The sequence below is a fragment of the Lynx rufus genome, unplaced genomic scaffold (assembly GCF_022079265.1).
Source record: "Lynx rufus isolate CCGP_SWC_20201006 ecotype Redwood Valley unplaced genomic scaffold, mLynRuf1.p SCAF_10, whole genome shotgun sequence".
In the NCBI taxonomy this organism is placed as follows: Eukaryota; Metazoa; Chordata; class Mammalia; order Carnivora; family Felidae; genus Lynx; species Lynx rufus.
Window position 1 is genome coordinate 71,713,147 of NW_025814824.1, and position 20,746 is coordinate 71,733,892.

General features: G+C 38.0%; 1 protein-coding gene across 23 annotated transcripts in view; it reads right to left on the minus strand.

The window, feature by feature from the left end:
• The window catches only part of LPAR1 (lysophosphatidic acid receptor 1), a 367,912-nt gene that overhangs the window by 257,822 nt on the left and 89,344 nt on the right, over positions 1-20,746 (minus strand). For 14 of the 23 annotated variants that reach the window (XM_047067554.1, XM_047067519.1, XM_047067478.1 and 11 more), the window contains one exon: positions 18,819-18,952. The exons of the other annotated variants lie outside the window; for them this stretch is intronic. The gene's annotated coding sequence lies outside the window, so the exon portion shown is untranslated. The remainder of the gene's footprint in view (positions 1-18,818; positions 18,953-20,746) is intronic. 23 annotated transcript variants of the gene reach the window in all.

The window sequence follows — 20,746 nt, forward strand, 5'->3', positions numbered from 1 at the left end:
TTGTATTGGCAATAATTCCTCTACAGGACTATATACTAACAGTGGCATCAAGAATTCTTGTTCTGAGGGGCGCCTGGGTGGCGCAGTCGGTTGAGCGTCCGACTTCAGCCAGGTCATGATCTCGCGGTCCGTGAGTTCGAGCCCCGCGTCGGGCTCTGGGCTGATGGCTCAGAGCCTGGAGCCTGTTTCCGATTCTGTGTCTCCCTCTTTCTCTGCCCCTCCCCCGTTCATGCTCTGTCTCTCTCTGTCCCAAAAATAAAATAAACATTGAAAAAAAAAATTAAAAAAAAAAAAAAGAATTCTTGTTCTGAATCTGTTTTACTCTTTTCACTATTAAATACTGTGCTACCCAAAGTTGGAAGCATGCTCCAATATCATAAACACACACACACACACACACGCACACGCACACACACTCACACACACAAGAATGGTCAGTGGGATTCATGAGGCTGAAACCAGAAAGTTTCCTAGGGCAGTGGTGCACAAGTGCCCATTGATTATGTAATGTTTTCGGTGGAGACAGAACATTACATAAGAAACATTCACTGTACAGTATTCCTAAAGTCTCTGAACTGTTCTGTCAGTCCCCACATTCATCCAAGTGTATCATCATGATTCCAGGATTTCCCTGTGCACTTTTTCCATACTCTGTCCCAGGGTTGCTAAGTGGAAAATGAGATTTTGGTGGGATGAAGGAACGAGAAGTAGTGAAAGATGGGGTGGATTTATATGGAAAAAGCACCTGCATTCCCAAGGTTGCAGGATTGGCAACTCCCACCATGACTCCTTAGGGACGCAGTAGCACGTACCCATTCGCCAGCATGAGTGGGTAATATGTTGGAGGCAGAGAGATGGACTTCCCAGGGTCTGAGCTGGTTGTATATTTTTGAACAGTTCTTTGCTCATTAGAGGATACCCAGAAGATTCTTCTATTATTTCAACATTCTAATCATTTTTAATAAGGACTTTTTCTGCTTCAATCAGCTAAAGACATTTCTGTTGCATACAACTAATCCCTCTGATAAACCCATTTAGAAGTAGCATGCCCTTCATCCCTCTAGTCCTTCTGGTCCAATGACTGTGTAAGTCCCTACTACCTATCTTAAGTCCTTACACCCAGAACACGTAGAGTGGCTTTCTATTTTTCCATCTAGTTTCTATTATTTTTTATATGTAGAGAAAGATATCTAGAAAATTACTTTAAACTTGAAATATATTTACACTTAAGAAGGTGTGGAAGGGCCCCTGGGTGGCTCAGTGGGTTAAGCGTCTGACATCGGCTCAGGTCATGGCGTCACGGTTTGTGAGTTCAAGCCCATGTCGGGCTCTGTGCTGACAGCTCAGAACCTGGAATCTGCTTTGGATTCTGTGTTTCCCTCGCTCTCTGCACCCCCCCACCCACTGGCACTCTATCTCAAAAATAAATAAACATTAAAAAAAATTTTTTTAAATGAAGGTGTGGAGAGGCCTTGAGGGGACATGCCTTGACTCTGTAACGTTCCAACTTTTAATAAAAAGAATAGATTGCTATATTAAGTATGCAATAAAAATTCATTAAAAAATAATGAAACTTTAATACCTAACGTAGATCCAGCATTGTTATGTACTCAATAAATACTTGCTGGTAGAACAGGCAAAAGAAATACCAAATACTTGCAGACTGCTATTTTATAGATAAAGCAAATGGCACTGCAAACACTGAATGGTTAGCTACAGCACCACTGGTTTTGGTATGGAATGTTACATGTCCATTTTAGGACAATAAATACAATGGAAGTTTGGTAGTAGAAGGGAACTAAAATGTATGGAGACATGGTCATGCTACTTTTAGATGGCTGTGTCTATTTAGAGGCATTAGTTACAAGCAACAGAATAAATTATGGCTGAATTAAGTGATAAGAAGCTTATTAAAATTGCTGGGAAGTTTTCACCTAGCAGAACAAGGGCAGGCTGAGCAACCCCAGCCAAGGTCACATCAGAGAACCAGGCTGGCAGACTTTGCTGCCACCACCAGAAAAGGTGAAGCCACCTACCCAAGATCCCACAGCTAAGAAGTGGTGGAACTGGGATTTAAACCCGGACAGTCTGATTCTAGACTCTTCACTACCCAATCCAGATACGTGGAATCTGTAAAATTCACTGTACGGAGAGGTATGGTTGGTATCTTTAGGATAGTGTGAGTGACTGCGTCAAGCTCTCTTGCTGGCATTTTTTACGACCTCATGTTTCATCTGAATGATCTCTCTCTGAACTACTGGTTCTCTAGGGTCTCCTGTCACTCTCGGGGCAAGTGAAGACATGGACCAGAAACAATCTTCTACCATGTCTTGTATGAGGTGTATAATAAAACACTAACAAAAGAGAGAATGCACAAGTATGCAGCAACATTCATTGGCTGTAAAAATAGATGAGAAAACTAGGGCACAAGATGGGAAAATGGTATATTTGTCATCAGAATAAAGGAGACAAAAAATGTAAATGACTTGATAATCAGTTTAATGAAGCAATTAGATGTTACTGTTTTAAATCAACCATACTCTAAAATTATCCTTCCCTAAGTAGTATTTTCTATCAACAATCTCTTTCTGCGTCTCTCTCTTTTTCTCTCTCTCACTTCCTCCCTCCCCCAGCATTATTTCAAAGTAAAATATATGGTCCTTAGTTTTTATGGCATGTTTCCTGGTGCTCAATAATTCAGCTCTTTGGAAGGAGCTAATGTATAGCACAAATGCTATTTCGTCTTGCTAGAGTGAAATTCCAGTGGTCTACCACCTTTTTCTGTGACAAAGCTTTCTGGCTGAGCATTAACAACATTCTTTATAAAAGACAGAGACTGGGAACATGAAGAAGACCTGAGCTAAACAATGTACACACAATAATTAAGCATGATAGAACCCAAAATATGTTTGGAAAGAGATTTACCCCCTTTGTTATATACACCATAGCAATGCATGAACCTGAAACATCAATTTCTCAAACAATTTTCCGAGACTTGTAACAGTCCCATCAGATTTCACCAGATTAATCTGGTATTTAGGGAGGCCAGATCAAATATTTATAAAAGTAGGAAAAATTATTCACTAGCCCTATTTATTTTTTAGGATCGAGAGTGCCTAATGGTGTGTGGAACACACACATTTTAAGAAATAATCTATATCATTTTACATTCTTGAACAATTCTGGGGAAGGGAGATTATTTTACACAGAGAACTGTCTGGAAATTTCCTGTAGTCTTGAAATGCTCTCTGAACATCTGTCATACTTTTGAGAATTTAGACCTAATAAGATTTCACAGCAACTATGATAGCACCAAAAATATTTGCAGTTGAGTATAATTATCAGTTTCCTGCAGGAGAGAGAGAATCTTTGTTATTAGGACAGGACTATTTGGCAATACTGAGGCAGCATAACATGGAGGAAAAAAAAACAAAGAATTTTGAGATAGACAGGTCTGGACTGAAAAACATACAGTCAAGAATGCCTGTATGTCCATCTGGAAGCCCCCGCCAACCCTTTGTCTATAGAGATAGAAACACTTCCTTCCGCAAGGATACTATTACAAAATGAATGAAAAGTCTGCAAATAGCCATGAGCTGCTTCAAAACAAGAGTGCAGTGTAAACATCAAATTAATTCTTCTAGGGTCACAGTTCATTCATTCTTGGCCCAGGGATAAATGTGATAGCGTTTACCCAGGATGCTGAGTGGACAATTCGCCTAATCATATACAGGAAGCATTCGCTCTTTGCAACCTGGCTTGGAAATTCTGAGTATTATTACTTTCTGAAGTTATATATTATTTTAGTCTTGGTAATTTGGCTACTTTTATTAAAATAAAGACCCATTTCATGTATTCATTTATTATTGATGTCCCTCCAGACTCCAAAAAGGATTTTAAGAGACTTAAAAAGAAGTGAAAGGAAAGACTAACAGAGACATTGTAAGAATGTGGTAGAATAAGTAATTATGCAAGAAAACTATGTTGAGGAAACATATTTTAATCAAACACAAGACTTAGATATTTCCACCAAATAGAGGGAAATATAAGACTTTGGTATCAAATGGCATCTGCTTAGCAGTGGTAACATTGTGGTAAAATCTCTGAGAGCAGCAATAAGATTCATAGACACTATGATGGAAATGTGTGGAAGGAAAGGAATGATCACTGACTAAAATGTCAGTGGAGCTGGATTGAGGAAAAATAATCCAGAGATTCTCAAGCCTCATCAAGTGAAAGAAAGGGCTCTGCTTAGTTGAAAGATGACGGTACAGACACTTCATCCTTCTGCTCTCCTTCTCTGACTCCACACAAGGAGAGATGCATCACAAGGGCAGAAAAAGGAAGAGCCTTGATAAGAATGTACAATATGCCAACTGAGATGTTTCACATGCTCTTCGATTCACAGAGTGGAAGTAAGAGAAAAACATGCCTTGTTTCAGCAGAATGCACTCTATAAATGTATGGAACATGGTGCATTTTGGCTAAGGGACGCCCAATAAGATAGTGCCAAGACTCAAAGAGAATCCTCTCATCTTGACTGATGATACAGGTAAACACCAGGTTTGATTAGGTCTTTCCATTTATTAAAAGAAGAAAAAAAATGTTTGATGTCAATTTTGTAATCTAAAATATTTTAGTTTCTATGTTTAATTAAAATTGTTTCAATTTTAATTCATTTTAGATTTTTGTAAAAACTTACACATTCAAATTTTTCCCAAAACCTAAAAAGAAAAAAAAAATGTCAAGGAGCCCCATGGAAAAGATGATGTATCACAAAGAAAACATATCATCAATCTGAAGACCTAAAAGAGACTCTCCTATCTTTGAAAATGATGTTGGGTGGGAAGCTAAAGGAAAATTGTTTAAAACTTGGCATCTTCAGTGGGTTGCAAAATGACAGAGCAAATATGAAAGAGGGAGAACAGGAACAGGTAAAATAGTGCAACCAACAGAGACGCCAGGACGGAAATTAGAGAGGAACGGGGGGTGGAATGAAAGAAGGAAGAACAGGGCGCCTGGGTGGCGCAGTCGGTTAAGCGTCCGACTTCAGCCAGGTCACGATCTCGCGGTCCGTGAGTTCGAGCCCCGCGTCGGGCTCTGGGCTGATGGCTCAGAGCCTGGAGCCTGTTTCCGATTCTGTGTCTCCCTCTCTCTCTGCCCCTCCCCCGTTCATGCTCTGCCTCTCTCTGTCCCAAAAATAAAAAATAAAAAACGTTGAAAAAAAAATTTAAAAAAAAAAAAAAGAAGGAAGAACAAAAAGGAAACTGATATTGAAATACCAGAATTAAGATCTGCAAAGAGAAGAAATGATGTGGCAAAGAAAGCAAATGTGGGAAACAACTTGAGGAGTCTTCTAAAAGAATAGCTGTAAAGGACATGACATAATTTCATGTGGGAAGTTCTAAATATCAAGGACTTACACTGAAAATCTAACCAAGGAATTAATGATGGTCACACCCACAAGACCAGAACAATTTTAAGTCATATAACTTTTCTGAACTTAAAAACATAAAGATTATTAATATCAAAAGTAATTAACACATTCTAAACGAAATTACCAATAACAGACCCATGCTGAAATTTCTGAATTACAAGGATAAAGAAAATATCCTACAAGCCTTCAGGGGCACAAAGGAAATTTTAAAAACAACAACAGGGTGCCTGGGTGGCTCAGCCGGTTAAGCAGCCAACTTCGGCTCAGGTCATGATTTCGTGGTTTGTGGGTTCAAGCCCTGGGTCAGGCTCTGTGCTGACAGCTCGAAGCCTGGAGCCTGCTTCAGATTCTGTGTCTCCCTCTCTCCCTGTCCCTCCCCTGCTTGTGCTCTGTCTCTCTCTCAAAACTGAATAAACATTTTTTAAAAAAATTATAAATAAAAATAAAACAACAACAACAAGAACCAAAAACAAACTCCAACATTATGACATTATGCTGGCCTCAAAATTCTATCCAATAAAAAAAAGGCAAAACAAAACAGAGAAGTCCATAGGATTTTCTGGAGGTAAAGCTCTAACACAAGAATATTATTTCCACATGAGTAGTTATTCCTGTGTGAAAGAAAAAAAATCATCATTCCAGTTAAACAAAGCCCAGAAAATACAGAATCCAAGTGCCTTTTTTCCTTAGAGTAAATTTTTCCTTTTTAGTTATAAAATGTATGTAACAAATGTATTATAAAAAGAATATTCAGGGGCGCCTAGGTGGCTCAGTCAATGAAGCACCTGACTCTTGATTTTGGCTCAGGTCATGATCTCACAGTCGTGAGATGGAGCCTCACCTCATCTCCACACTGGGCATCGAGCCTACTTGGAATCATCTCTCTCTCTCTCTCTCTCTCTTTCTCTCTCTCTCTCTCAAAACATAATATTCAAATAAGCAAGAGAAAAGATAACAATCACCTATAAATCACCTTCCAGGCTTATTTAGCAATATGTCACAAATTGTTGCCCATCTTATTAAAATTCATTTACAAGGTTGGGATTAGAACTTAGACTTCATTCCAATATGGAGAATAATAAATTATGGATGTGCCACCATTTATCTAGCCTATTACCTGTGATCCAAATGTCCATTTGGTCAGAAGTCCACTGCCCTCCCCCAAGATTTCACATATTCCTGCAGAATTTAAATTCCTGCAGTTATCTCTGGCTTTGACTCTAGCTCTGCACTGAGTTCATTTAGAATACGATTGCCTTGGCATGTGCTGTATCTGATCCTGTCACTTCTCTGCTACAAACCTTATTATTATTATTATTATTATTATTATTATTATTATTATTTAAATCCAAGTTAGTTAGCATATGATGTAATAATGATTTCAGAAGTAGAATTTAGTAATTTATCACTTCCATACAACACTCAGTGCTCATCCCAACAAGTACCCTCTTTAATTCCCATCAAACATTTAGCCCATTCCTCCACCTACCTCCCCTCCAGCAACCCCTCAGTTTGTTCTCTGTATTTAACAGTCTCTTATGGTTTGCCTTCCTCTTTGTTTTTATCTTATTTTTTCTTCCCTTCCTCTATATTCATCTGTTGTGTTTCTTAAATTCCACATGAGTGAAATCACATATATGTCTTTCTTTGAGTTATTTCACTTAGCATAATACATTCTAGTTCCACCCACATTGTTGCAAATGGCAAGATTTCATTCTTTTTCATTGCCGCATAGTATTTCATTGTGTATATATGTGCTGTGTGTATATATACATATATATATATGTATGTATGTATATATACACACACACATACATACATACCACATCTTCTTTATCTACATCATCTTTATCTATTCATCAGTTGATGGACATTTAGGCTCCTTCCATAATTTGGCTATTGTTGAAAGTGCTGCTATAAACATTGGGGTACATGTACCCCTTATGCATCAGCACTCCTGTAACATTTGGGTAGATTCCAAGCAGTGCTATTACTGGATCATAGGGTAGTTCTACTTTTAATTTTTTGAGGAAACTCCATACTGTTCTCCAGAGTGGCTGCACCAGTTTGCATCCCCACCAACAGTGCAAGAGGGTTCCCTTTTCTCTGCATTCTTACCAATGTCTGTCATTGCCTGAGTTGTTAATTTTAGCCATTCTGAGAGGTGTGAGGTGGTATCTCATTATGGTTTTGATTTGTATTTCCCTGATGATGAGTGATGCTGAGCATCTCTTCGTGTGTCTGTTGGCCATCTGGATGTCTTTGGAAAAGTGTCTGCTCATTCTGCCACAAACCTTTTAATAAGTACTTTTCCATTGCCCTTGTAATAAAGTGTAAATTACTCAGCTAGACTTACAAATCCTGCATGTGCCTCCATTTCCAGACACTGCCCCCTCCCAACTGCCTACTCTCCTCTTTTCTCCTATGTTCCAACCACATGAACAATTGATTTTAGCTTCCCAAAGAGTCAAATTCCTTCTTACCTCCAGACCTCTGCAAGTTGTTCAAAAAATATTTACTAATCTATATTTCTATGCACTTTGCTTTAGGCCTGAAGGGCCTGGTCCAGAACAGACAAACCAAAACACATAGCGAGAACACAGATTTTAATATATGTAAGAATTTAATATGCTATAAAGTGTCACGTATCAGTGGGAACATAATTAATTATCTAACAAATATTATGCAAGAATATTGGCCTCCACTGAGGAAAAAAAGTTAAGAATAATAAAGTTGAAAGCCCTACTTAATACTAGATATAAAAATTAACAAGCCAGATTTAAGATGTACATATGAAATACACATCTCAATGTACATATGAAACCATTAAAAACTGGAAGATATTACAACTGGTTAATTGACCTTGAGGTGTGAAAGGAAGTTCTAAGCATATAGCAATAGAGGTATCTTTAAAGGAAAAGTTTAACATATTCAATAACATAAAAATCAAGAGCTTTGGCAATTAGGGAAAACAAAGAGCAAATAAACTGAGCAATATCGTGTTAGTTGTAATGAATGCTTTATATTTTATTGTATTCCCAGCTCACAGAGAAGGTCCCAATCCATATAACCCAGCAATTCTGTGGCCTCATCTCCCCCACGCTTATGTCCTCCCCACCAGCTCTTGACCACATGAACTCCTTCCTGTCCTTCAACCCACCCTGCTTCTACCTCAATGCCTTAGCCCTTGCTTTGCTTTCCTTTGGGTTTTCTTTTCCCACTTACCTGCAAACCTTGCTTCTGCCTTTGCGTATTCTTTCCTATTGCTGCTGTAACAAATTACCACCAGCTTAGTGGCTTAAAAACCTCATAAATTTAGGGGCACCTGGGTGGCTCAGTTGGTTAAGCATCCAACTCTTGATTTTGGCTCAGGTCATGATCTCTCAGTTCATGAGACCAAGCCTCATGTTGGGTTCTGAGCTGATGGTAGGAAACCTGCTTGGGATTCCCTCTCCCCCTCTCTCTGCCTCTCAAAATAAATAAACTAAAAAAAATTTTTAAACCCATGTAAATTTATTACCTTATACTTCTGGAGGTCAGAAATCCTAAGACCCAGGTGCCAGCAGAGCTGTACTCTTTCTGGAGGTTCTAGAGCAGAATCTGTTTGCATGCCTTTTTCACCTTCTAGAAGCTGCACAGGCAGCTTTGCTTCTTTGGTTCACGGCCCCTTCCTGCATCTTCAAGCCAGCAGCATAGAATCTTCACATCTCCTTGACTCTACTTCCCCATGTTGCATCTCCTTCTTTGACTGACCTTCCACCCCCCTCTTGTAACAATCCCTTACAGTGGGCCTAATCTTCCCATCTCAAGGTCGTTATTAACCTAATCACACCTGAAAATCCCCTTTACATGTAAGGTAACATAAGTACAAGTTTCAGAGATTCAGACATAGAAATCTTTGGAGAGGGAATTTTTCTGTCTACAAAATTTCCTTCAGATGTTGCTCAAATGTTACTTTATCAAAGAGACAACACTACACCTAAATAAAACAGAAAGAGCTTCTGTTCCATACCTAAACCTATGCTTCTGCTTCTCACTGTATTTTATTCTTTTGTTTAGCACTTTATACCATCTAATTTATGCAATCTCCATCAGGCCAGGGACTTTATATTATTTACCCATGGGTTCCCATAGCTAGAAGAGTGGGAAGCACATTATAGGTGCTCAATAAATGTTTGCTGAATGAATAAATGAACCAGAAAAAATAAAATGACTTGTTACCAGGGCAAGAAAAATACCAGAGATGACAAACTCTCTTGTATTGATAAATAAATGACAAAAAGAAAGGAAGAAAGGATGGACTGCATCTCCTCAAATTGCTGTTGAATTGTGAAATCTCTCTGTTATTGGTCCGCAAAACTTTCCCTATGTCATGCATTAGATTTTCTTTAAATTTTGGCCAGAGCAGTATTGTCAGTGTAATGAAGGCAAGAGGTGACAAGTCTATACATTTCTCAAGAAAAATCTCAATTCTTACATGTTCCTCCTGCCTCCATGGTAACCTAAGGAAGGTAAGTATAAGCAAAATCAAAAAGGGAGAAGGGAAAAAGAATGTTGAACCCATGTGGCCCGTTCACAACAAAAGTCTGTTCCGTTGTGATTTGTAGTCTGTTATTCAGCAGGAAAGAATCTTGGAAAAACAAGCATCTTGTTCTTGGAATGTCAGAGAGAATCAAAATAATTCAAAATCCAATCAGTGGCTTTGAACAAAACACATATTCCTTTCTCCTGTTAGATTTGGACAAGAATTCCTCACACAGTAGAATTTATAGAGCTGAAGACTACTGGAATAATGAACAAGTCTAGGAAAATCCTGAGCCACCCTGACTTGCTAAGAGCTGGGGACAATGGTGCAGGGCTATAGGGGGAGACCAAGGGAGAAGACGGGATAGGGCGCAATGTATGAAATGGAAGACTGAATTCTGGCAAGGGAACTGCCTGCTTTGGTATTTGCATAGCAGAGTAATGACACTTGAAACCTTTGCTTTTATTTTTCCTTAAAATGCATGAAGCCACATGATTGTTATAGTCACTCTTGCTGTATAAAAATTGTCCCATGGTTTAGTGGTATAAACTACAATCATTTGATTTTGCTCACAATTTTGAGGGTCAGGAATTTGGGACAGGCTTTGCTAAGTCTCTCTTTGGGGGTCTCTCATGCCACTACATTCAGATGTTACCTGAGGCTGCCGTCACCCAAAGACTTGCCTGGCTAGACATCTGAGTTGGCTCAATCATGTAGTTGGCAAGTGCTAACCTTTGGCAAGGTCTTTATCGTATTCAATATATAATTATTAAATCCATATCACCTGCTAAGCACTGTGCTAAGTAAATAGAATTATTACTGACTGAAGTAGGAAAAAAGGAAGGAGGGAAGAGTTTATTTCAGTTTGTCACATTTCACCTTAAAAATAATGTTCTTTTTGGCATGCAGAGAAACCATGTGGTTCGCTCTGGCTTTTGTCCTCCAATAGTTCAAGCATTTAAAGAGAGAACTTAAGGGGCACCTGGGTGGCTCAGTCAGTTAAGTGTCCTACTTCACCTTATGATCTCACTGTTTGTAGGTTCAAGCCCTACATCGGGCTCTGTGCTGATAGCTCAGAGCCAGCATCCTCCTTCATATTCTGTGTCTCCCTCTCTCTCTCTACCCCTCCCCAGCTTGTGCTCTGTCTCTTAAAAATAAATAAATGTTGGGGCGCCTGGGTGGCGCAGTCGGTTAAGCGCCCGACTTCGGCCAGGTCACGATCTCGCGGTCCGGGAGTTCAAGCCCCGCGTCAGGCTCTGGGCTGATGGCTCAGAGCCTGGAGCCTGTTTCCGATTCTGTGTCTCCCTCTCTCTCTGCCCCTCTCCCGTTCATGCTCTGTCTCTCTCTGTCCCAAAAATAAATAAACATTGAAAAAAAAATTTTTTTTTAATTAAAAAAATAAATAAATAAATGTTAAAAAAAATTAAATAAAAAGAGAACTCAAAAGATTAGGTTCATAGGGGCACTTGGGTGGCTCAGTTGGTTAAGTGTCGACTCTTGATTTTGGCTCAGGGCATGGTCTCACAGTTGGTTTATGAGTTTGAACCCTGTGTCAGGCTCTGTGCTGACAGCACAGAGCCTACTTAGGATTCTCTCTCCCCCTCTCTCTCTGCTCCTTCCCCACTCTTGTGCACTCTCTCTCTAAAAAATAAATAAATAAACTTTAAAAAAGATTAGGTTCATAAATCAATGTTTGGGAATAGCAGGAAGAAGAGTATGGGGTTCTCCTTGCTGCCTGCCCATATCAGAATCATGTTCTCTTAGATAGAGTGAAGAGGGAAGGAAGTGGAAGAGATCTGCCTGGGACTTACCTCCAAAGTGGGGCCCAGAAGCATCAGAGAGAGCCATGTGGTTCCCCCAATATAGCAATTAAGCAGGGGATTCCTGGTTGGAAGAGGCTATGCAGAAAATATGGGGCTCTCAGTCCTGGCCTGAGTGGCCCAGTGCTTAAGGAGCAGAGGGGCCTCCCACTAATCCCAAAGGTCTCATGAACCCCATGAGAGTTGGAGTCAAACCCACAAAAGCTAAAGATAGATTTTCTATCTGCCAGACATGATAGGACTAGAAATAGAAATCCATTTAAATAATCAAAAGTAAATCACATCTCTTCCTCATCCTCCTCCTCCCCTTCACTATACTCTCTGCCTCAGTGGTCACACTGTTTCCTCCACTTCTGTATATGTGTCTGTCTTGTCTCCCTTTGCTTCTTTCTTATAAGGACATTTGTCAAGGCATTTGGAGCCCACCCAGATAATGCAAGATAATCTCTCCATCTCAAAACCCTTAACTTAATCATACATGTAAAGGTCCTTTTTCCCTATAATCTAATATTTACAGGTTCCAGAGATTAGAAACTGGAATTTTGAGGACTTTTACTCAGCCCATCCCACCCACTGAAGGGGTTAACAGAGCATCAAGTTGGCACATTCCTCTTAAATATTTAGACAAAAAAATAGTTATTTGTCCTATACTTCCAAATGAGGCTACGTGATGCTGCAGCTCCCTGTGTCTCTATTGTGAACTGACCCTGTCAAGAGCTTTTTATCATAGGCAACTCTGTCCTTTCTAACCCAATGATCATCCTTTGGGGCAATGGAAAAAATAATATAAATCCTCCTTTGGGTTCCTCATTATGTGCCTGAAAGATGTTACGATGCTTCTTTTGTAACCCCATTCATCATATCTGGGGTAAGTATGCCACTGACATTGCCATTTAATCACTCCACACATAATACTATGTAGGGTACAATTACTGTGTCAATTTGAGCTGTTTGCATTTAATTCCATCAAAAATTATCTCATGATATCAGAATACTATGAAGAATCACAAAGGAAAATAGATGTGAAAAAAAGCTAAATTATGTACTTGAACTGAGCCTGACTCATCTCCCAAATTTGCATGTTGAGTATAGACTCAGTCCATATACCACTGAAATCATCAATATTACTAAAACATTGCAGGATTAGGATAGACACCAAAGGCCTACGTAATTAAAAGACAATTAGCATTGAAAGGCTCTTGGATTATGATGGAGATAAATCTGCCATGCTTTTAATAAATAGACCTAATTGCTTTACTTAATTATCTATTTATTTCTTTAGTATTAAATTTACAAGAAAAAAATGAAGATCTTTAAAAGAAGCCTTAAAGATTCCATTTTTCAGCAGCCTTTGTCTTTAAGGGAAAAAAATTCATTTTTATAATATATTGTTTCACAAAGTGGTTTATGATAATGTCTAAACTGTTTAGATTGCTTTGGGGACACATTTTAAGCCTTCATTTAAGAAAAAAAAAAACAGCTGAACCATGCATTACAGTAAATCAGTGACCTCTGGATCCTGTGTGTTGTGGGCTTGCAAATGGTTTCTTTTGCATTGCCATCGTGAATTCTTTCCCAATGAACTCTGTGCAACATAATGAATATCCCTATTTTGGATATAAGAAGCCCACTTGGCCTCCAAACTCTGTTATGTGAACGACAATTATTTCTTAAATACTAATTTAACATTCACAACGAAAATATACACGACTGTGTGGCATGACAGACCACTAGCCTAAGACCATCCTCTGAATCTAGATAAATAGGCAGAACCAAAACCAATGTTCTAGGTCTGTGATCTTGTAAGACTAGTTGATAGAGTCTTACTCCTGCTTCCTTACACCTCCTCTTACCCAGCTCTTGGGGTTTCCAGCAAAATTCCTGGATGGCTCCAGAAGTCTCTTGCCTATGGCCAAAGCTCTTCCCCATAGGTTGTCTCATTCAGCCATGGCTGCTGCCTCTCCTAGTCCCTGCCACTTCTGTTGCTCTACAGTCCCAAGCAGCAGTAAGAGCAAAAGACAGTGAGGCATTCCCATCACAGAAATGGGTTGTACTGTTGTCAGAAACCTTGAGACTCCAGAAGCATCTGGGTTTTACTGCATGTTGATTAACAGCTTTTTCTTATTTCTACTTCCTAGGATGTGTCATATCAGAACTCCATAAAGAGGAAAGGAGAACTTTCCACATTCTTTCAGAGCTAAGAAATAACTGATCATACAATAAGTAAAAAAAAAAATTGAAGCAGAAATGGAAAACCAAATTATTTGAGCTAAAGACATGGATAAGCCATAAATGTTACAGTGGTTGAACTGCTAATTCCTCTTAGTGCTCTTTCTATTCCACTAGATGAAAAGATTAGTAACACTGGAAACTTTTAAGGATGACATTCAAATTCCTGGTAGTTTGATGGGGTTTTTTTCTTTACTGTAAATAATTTTGGGGAAAATTCATCTCTGGCATGCAATGAACTTGGAATATTTTCTGTGAAAAATAAAATAAGAATGCCTTTTATTGGTATTGGTACTGGTTTATAAAGATTACAAAGAGCAGCAACACACATTATCCCATTTGATCCTCAAAGCAACTCTGCAAAGCAAACAGGAAATTCATACTATGATTACCATTTTAAAGATGAGGAAACTGAGAACCAAAAATCATAAAGCTCCTGACCAAGATCTTATAAATAGTAAATGGAAATATTAGGTCTTGATCTCAGTTCACTGTATTTCCCATTAAACCATAATGCCCCTTCATCTAACTCTTTCTCTCTCTTTTTTTTTCCTGGAAAAATAAAGGCACTCCTATTTTAAAATTGAAAAGGTTGTTAGTTTTAAAGGAAAAACAAAACCTTTCTCCTTTTTAAAATTGCATGAACAATAGATCTTCATTACAGAAAAATAAGAAAAAAAACTTTGAAAGGAAAAAAGCGGGAAAAATCTCTGGGTTATCACTTAGAAACAATAACACCTAGAATTAATAACTTGGTGTATTTCCTTTTACACTATTTCCTGTGCAAGTCTGCCCATGTTAATAAATATAAATTTGCTTACAAAAATTGCACCATCTTTACAGACTGCTTTTGTGCACTGCCTTTTGCACTCAATATCTTTAGAACAACTTTTCATGTCAATATTTAAATACCAATAACTATCATTTTGGTGACTACATACTATCTCATAGTATAGGTATATCTAATTTGTTTAATTGAACCTCTAAAATGCCAAATTTAAGTTGTTTCCAAATTTCTTCTATTTTATTTTAATTTTTTAATGTTTATTTATTTATTTTTGAGAGTAGAGAGGAGCAGAAAGAGAGAGAAACAGAGAATCCCAAGCAGGCTCTGCACTGACAGTACAGAGCCCAATGCAGGACTTGAAACCATGAACTGTGAGATCATGACCTGAACCAAAATCAAGAGTCAGACACTTAACCAGCTGAGCCACCCAAGCACCCCAGTTGACTCTATTTTAAATAAGTAATGTGAATATTGCCTTAAGAAACATCAGACAAATCTAAATTGAAGAACATTCTAGAAAATAATTGTCTTTACTCTTCAAAAAAAATCAAGGTCAGGAAACATAAATAAAAAAAGAATTGCTCCAGAAAAAAAAGAGAACAAGCAGTAAATGACTATAAAAAACAAAATTGGATGGCAATAAATTGAACAACCTAGAGGAGATGCATAAATTCCTAGAAATATATAGTCTACCAAACTGAAACAGGAAGAAATTTTTAACAGACTCCTTACCAGAAATGAAATTGAATCAGCAATCAAAAAACTCCCAACAAACAAAAGTCCAGGACTAGATGGCTTCACAGGTGAATTCTACCAAACCATTAAAAAGCCTATTAATACCTATTCTTCTCAAACTTTTCCATAAAATAGAAGAGGAAAGAAAACTTTCAAATTCATTCTATAAAGTCAGTCATAGAAGTCAGGTATCAAAACCAGATAATTATATCACAAAAAGGAAAACTACAGACCAATATCTTGATGAACATAGATGAAAAAAAATCCTCAACAAAATATTAGCAAAATGAATCCAACAAAACATTAAAAAAAATCTTTCACCATGATCAAGTAGGATTTATTCCAGGCATGCAAGGGTGGTTCAATATTCACAAATCAATCACCCTGATACATAACATCAATTAAGAGAAATAAAACTGTAAGATCATTTCAATAAATGCAGAGAAAAGCAATTGACAAAGTACAAATTCCATCCATGATAAATACACTCAACAAAGTAGGTTTAGAGGGAACATACCTTAACATAATAAAAGCTTTATATGCAAAACCCACAGAAAACATCATCCTCAATAGAGAAAAACTGAGAGCTTTGTTCCTAAGGTCAAGAACAAGACAAGGATGTCTATTATCACCACTTTTATTCAGCATAGTACTGGAAGTCCTAGCCACAGTAATCAGACAAGAAAAAGGGATAACAGGCATCCAAATTGATAAAGAAGTAAAACTTTCACTATTTGCAGATGACATGATACTATATATAGAAAACCTTAAAGACTCCACTATAAAACCACTAAAACTGATAAAGGAATTCAGCAAGGTTGTAGGATACAGAATCAATGTGTAGAAATCTGTTGCATTTCTAGTCTATATGCTACTAATGAAACAGCAGAAAGAAAAATTAAGAAAGCAATTCCATTTACAATTGCACCAAACATAATAAAATACCTAGGAATAAACTTAATCAAGGAAGTAAAAGACCTGTACTCTGAAAACTACAAAATATTGATCAAAGAATTGAAGATGACACAAACAACTGGAAAGACATTCCCTGCTCATGGATCAGGGGAACAAATGCTAAAATATCCATACTACCCAAAGCAATCTACAGATTTAATGCAATCCCTATCAAAATACCATCAACATTTTTCACAGAACTAGAACAAACAATCCTAAAACATGTATGGAACCACAAAAGACCGCAAACAGCCAAAGCATTCTTGAAAAAGAAAAGCAAAACTGGAGGTATCACAATTCGAGATTTCAAGTTATATTACAAAGCTGTAGCAATCAAAACAGTTTGGTACTGGCACAAAAATAAACACATAGATCAACAGAATGGAAAAGAGAGTGCATGATTATATAGTCAATTAATCTTCAAGAAAGGCGGCAAAAAGTAACATGGAAAAAGACAGCCCCTTCAACAAATGGTGTTGGCAAAACTGGACAGCTACATGCAAAAGAATGAAACTGGACCACTTTCTTACACCATATACAAAAATAAACTCAAAATGGATTAACGACATAAATGTGAAACCTGAAGCCATAAAAATCCTAGAAGAGAGCACAGGCAGTAATTTCTCTGACATCAGCCATAACAACATCTTTCTAGACATGTCTCCTGAGGCAAGGGAAACAAAAGCAAAAATAAACTATTGGGAATACATCAAAGTAGAAATCTTCGGTACAGTAAAGGAAACAATCAACAAAACTAAAAGACAACCTACAGAATGGGAGAAGATATTTTCAAATGCCATATCCAATAAAAGATTAGTACCCAAGATATATAAAGAACTTTAATAATTCAACACCAAAGAAGCAAATAATCTAATTAAACAATGGGCAGAAGACATGAACAGACATTTCTCCAAAGAATACATACAGATGGCCAAAAGTCACATGAAAAGATACTCAATATCACTAATCATCAGGGAAATGAAAATCAAAACCACAATGAAACCTCACCTCACACCTGTCTCAATGGCTAAAATCAAAAGCATAAGAAACAACAAGTGTTGGCAAAGACGCGGAGGAAAAGGAACCCTCTTGTACTGTTGGTGGGAATGCAAACTGGTGCAGCCACTCTGGAAAACAGTGTGGAAGTTCCTCAAAAAATTAAAAATAGATCTACCCTATGACCCAGAAATAGCACTGCTAGTAATTTGCCCTAGAGATACAGGAGTGCTGATGCATAGGGGCACTTGTACCCCAATGTTTATAGCAGCACTTTCAACAATAGCCAAATTATGGAAAGAGCCTAAATATCCATCAACTGACAAATGGATAAAAGAAATTGTGGTTTATATACATGATGGAATACTACGTAGCAATGAGACAGAATGAAATATGGCCTTTTGTAGCAACGTGGATGGAACTGGAGAGTGTTATACTAAGTGAAATAAGTCACACAGAGAAAGACAGATACCATATATTTTCACTCTTATGTGGATCCTGAGAAACTTAACAGAAGACCATGGGGGAGGGGAAAGAAAAAAAAAGTTAGAGAGGGAGGGAGCCAAACCATAAGAGACTCTTAAAAACTGAGAACAAACTAAGGGTTGATGGAGGGTGGGCAGGAGGGGGAAGGTGGGTGATGGGCAGGGAGGAGGGCACTTGTTGGGATGAGCGCTGGGTGTTATATGGAAACCAATTTGACAATACATTTCATATTAAAGAAATTAAAAAATAATAATAGTAATTTAAAAATAAAAATAGTAAAATAAAAGAAGAAAAGATATATCGTGCAAGCATGAATCCAAAAGTTACCCCCCAAAAAAGTCAACTGATGGTTAAAGCACAAAGAATAACAACAATAGTAGAAGTGAAATATATGGCAATGATATCACAAAGAAAGTGAGAGCCACATCTCCTGAAGAACTTCACATTTAACTCCACATGTCATTAAGAGTTGAAGCTGGAATCCTAACAAAGTCCTATAAATCCCCATGCCATCTGTCCCTATTAATTCTCTCACTTCCTCTCCTTCTATTCTCCCTGCTTTGCTCACTGGGCTCCATTCACAATAACCTATCCGCCTATTGCGAGAACATTCTGGACAAAGTCCCTTTGGGCCTGGTGGCTGCCTCTTCCCCAGAGACTCTCACGCTAAGATGACCAGAGGCTAACACACTTCTAAATGAGGACCACCTAGACAAATCTACTTCCAGTTGTAACCCACACACTCATCCCTAGCCCTGTGCCCTTATTTTTTTCATAGCACTTACCCCCTTTTAACACACTATATAATTTCCTTGTTTATTGAGCTTATTATTCATTTTATGTCCCCACCTGCTGGAATGTAAGTCCCAATCGAGTATTGTCTGTTTCCTTGATAAATGTATTCCAAGGCCATATAACAGTGGCTGGGATATAGTAGTTGCTTAATATATCTTTATTTGTTTAATGAATGAATAAATGAATATCTGTTGGAGAAGGGAAAAAGGGAAATATGTTAATGATAATAATACAAATATTACTCTGAGAACACAGTGTACCAAAAGAGAAGACATGACTTACATGGGCAATTAGACTCATTTTAGCCTTTTGTATAAAGAAGTATCCAAATGAAAATGGTTTTACGAATTTCAATACAGCAGAGATTAATAAATTCAACCTCAAACACAAGTCCATTTTTCACAAAGAGGATACCAAGTCAGCGAGAGGCACACACAGTTCTGTGATGTCAACTGCATTCGAACTGCATATCCTCTGCTTAGAGTCACCTGACGTAAGAATAACATGATGTTTACACACAGCACCTGGATGTGTGTGCCCTTCATTCTCTATTCCTTTTATTCATTTTTTTAAAAAAAATCCATTGCACATTAAATGCTAAAGCTAAGGGATTTGCAGAATGTCCATTAGAGATAAGAAACACCAAGCTACTGTTTGTTCATTTTCAACTAGCAGACATCTCTAGGCATAGATGTCACCCAGAGTAGTAATGTAAACAGGTCATTTAAACAATGAATTCAGGTAGAAAATGGAAATCGTTGAAGAACCATTAATGCCCACACCAGCCTGCTTCAGCTAGAAACAAAGAGGAAAGATGCACTCACCATGTGAACGGATGGTAATAGGGTACATCAGATAATTCTGGCCTTCTACAGGCCTGCTAGCATCCACCCACATGAAAATGTTGTCAGTCTTCAAGAACCAGGGGCGCCTGGGTGGTTCAGTCAGTTAAGCGTCCAACTTCAGCTCAGGTCATGATCTCGTGGTTTGTGAGTTCAAGCCCCACATCGAGCTCTGTGCTGACAGCTCCAAACCTGGAGTCTGCTTCGGATTCTGTATCTCCCTATCTCTCTGCCCCATCCCTGCTCACACTCTGCCTCTCTCCAAAATAAACATTAAAAATATTTTTACAGAAATCTTCAAGAACCAGCTTAAATTCTCTCTCCTTCATGAAGACTCAGTGATTCCCAGAAATGAATGACATACTGGCTTCTATCAGATCTCAGCACCACATTGATAGCAACTTGTGGTACTTATACCTTAGATATATAGTCGTAAGTATTCAACATGGGGGCACCTGGGTGGCTCAGCCAAGAAAGCATCTGACTCTTGATTTCAGCTCAGGTCATGATCCCAGGGTCATGGGATCAAGCCCTACGGTAGCATTCTCTCTCTCTCTTTCTCTCTCTCTCTCTCTGTTTCTCACCCCCTCCTCTGCTCACGCATGCTCTCTCTCTAAAATTAAAAAATAAATAAACAAAAAACCAAGTATTCAACATAGCTGCCACCATGAGGGAAGGTATCCTGTGCTTTAATCCTGTGTATGTCCTTTGGCACCTCACATATATATATATCCATCAAACCCTTAACTGAATCAAATCAAATGCTTCCAAAATTGTCTCCCATGCTGGGAAGCCAGGAAAGATTTCTGTATACAATAGATATATGCTGAATTCATTTGAATGGAATTCCAAGAAGATTTCTATTTCTGGAAACTTTTTCTATTAGTTCTATCGGAGCTCAGGTAGACCACTAAGGTCAGCAGCTATCACTTGTTCTTATTCTTTTATTTAAATTAACCAAACTTTCTTTAGCCAAATTTTATTGATTTCTAGTATAAAACAGCATATAGTCTGAATGATTGCCTAAATCATTCCAATGTAGGCTCCATGAAGACAGTAGTTTTTGTCTCTTGGTTCTTTGTTCTTATGATGATTAAAATAGTCCCTGACACATAGTAGATATTCAGTAATAATTACTGA